Genomic DNA, 2,162 nt, shown 5'->3' on the forward strand with positions numbered 1-2,162 from the left:
GGTTAGGGTTAGGGTTAGGGTTAGGGTTAGGGTTAGGGTTAGGGTTAGGGTTAGGGTTAGGGTTAGGGTTAGGGTTAGGGTTAGGGTTAGGGTTAGGGTTAGGGTTAGGGTTAGGGTTAGGGTTAGGGTTAGGGTTAGGGTTAGGGTTAGGGTTAGGGTTAGGGTTAGGGTTAGGGTTAGGGTTAGGGTTAGGGTTAGGGTTAGGGTTAGGGTTAGGGTTAGGGTTAGGGTTAGGGTTAGGGTTAGGGTTAGGGTTAGGGTTAGGGTTAGGGTTAGGGTTAGGGTTAGGGTTAGGGTTAGGGTTAGGGTTAGGGTTAGGGTTAGGGTTAGGGTTAGGGTTAGGGTTAGGGTTAGGGTTAGGGTTAGGGTTAGGGTTAGGGTTAGGGTTAGGGTTAGGGTTAGGGTTAGGGTTAGGGTTAGGGTTAGGGTTAGGGTTAGGGTTAGGGTTAGGGTTAGGGTTAGGGTTAGGGTTAGGGTTAGGGTTAGGGTTAGGGTTAGGGTTAGGGTTAGGGTTAGGGTTAGGGTTAGGGTTAGGGTTAGGGTTAGGGTTAGGGTTAGGGTTAGGGTTAGGGTTAGGGTTAGGGTTAGGGTTAGGGTTAGGGTTAGGGTTAGGGTTAGGGTTAGGGTTAGGGTTAGGGTTAGGGTTAGGGTTAGGGTTAGGGTTAGGGTTAGGGTTAGGGTTAGGGTTAGGGTTAGGGTTAGGGTTAGGGTTAGGGTTAGGGTTAGGGTTAGGGTTAGGGTTAGGGTTAGGGTTAGGGTTAGGGTTAGGGTTAGGGTTAGGGTTAGGGTTAGGGTTAGGGTTAGGGTTAGGGTTAGGGTTAGGGTTAGGGTTAGGGTTAGGGTTAGGGTTAGGGTTAGGGTTAGGGTTAGGGTTAGGGTTAGGGTTAGGGTTAGGGTTAGGGTTAGGGTTAGGGTTAGGGTTAGGGTTAGGGTTAGGGTTAGGGTTAGGGTTAGGGTTAGGGTTAGGGTTAGGGTTAGGGTTAGGGTTAGGGTTAGGGTTAGGGTTAGGGTTAGGGTTAGGGTTAGGGTTAGGGTTAGGGTTAGGGTTAGGGTTAGGGTTAGGGTTAGGGTTAGGGTTAGGGTTAGGGTTAGGGTTAGGGTTAGGGTTAGGGTTAGGGTTAGGGTTAGGGTTAGGGTTAGGGTTAGGGTTAGGGTTAGGGTTAGGGTTAGGGTTAGGGTTAGGGTTAGGGTTAGGGTTAGGGTTAGGGTTAGGGTTAGGGTTAGGGTTAGGGTTAGGGTTAGGGTTAGGGTTAGGGTTAGGGTTAGGGTTAGGGTTAGGGTTAGGGTTAGGGTTAGGGTTAGGGTTAGGGTTAGGGTTAGGGTTAGGGTTAGGGTTAGGGTTAGGGTTAGGGTTAGGGTTAGGGTTAGGGTTAGGGTTAGGGTTAGGGTTAGGGTTAGGGTTAGGGTTAGGGTTAGGGTTAGGGTTAGGGTTAGGGTTAGGGTTAGGGTTAGGGTTAGGGTTAGGGTTAGGGTTAGGGTTAGGGTTAGGGTTAGGGTTAGGGTTAGGGTTAGGGTTAGGGTTAGGGTTAGGGTTAGGGTTAGGGTTAGGGTTAGGGTTAGGGTTAGGGTTAGGGTTAGGGTTAGGGTTAGGGTTAGGGTTAGGGTTAGGGTTAGGGTTAGGGTTAGGGTTAGGGTTAGGGTTAGGGTTAGGGTTAGGGTTAGGGTTAGGGTTAGGGTTAGGGTTAGGGTTAGGGTTAGGGTTAGGGTTAGGGTTAGGGTTAGGGTTAGGGTTAGGGTTAGGGTTAGGGTTAGGGTTAGGGTTAGGGTTAGGGTTAGGGTTAGGGTTAGGGTTAGGGTTAGGGTTAGGGTTAGGGTTAGGGTTAGGGTTAGGGTTAGGGTTAGGGTTAGGGTTAGGGTTAGGGTTAGGGTTAGGGTTAGGGTTAGGGTTAGGGTTAGGGTTAGGGTTAGGGTTAGGGTTAGGGTTAGGGTTAGGGTTAGGGTTAGGGTTAGGGTTAGGGTTAGGGTTAGGGTTAGGGTTAGGGTTAGGGTTAGGGTTAGGGTTAGGGTTAGGGTTAGGGTTAGGGTTAGGGTTAGGGTTAGGGTTAGGGTTAGGGTTAGGGTTAGGGTTAGGGTTAGGGTTAGGGTTAGGGTTAGGGTTAGGGTTAGGGTTAGGGTTAGGGTTAGGGTTAGGGTTAGGGTTAGGGTTAGGGTTAGGGTTAGGG

The sequence above is a fragment of the Fistularia commersonii genome, chromosome 4 (assembly GCF_037954325.1).
Source record: "Fistularia commersonii isolate RoL2024-O1a breed Wild chromosome 4, RoL_Fcom_v1.0, whole genome shotgun sequence".
Lineage (NCBI taxonomy): Eukaryota > Metazoa > Chordata > Actinopteri > Syngnathiformes > Fistulariidae > Fistularia > Fistularia commersonii.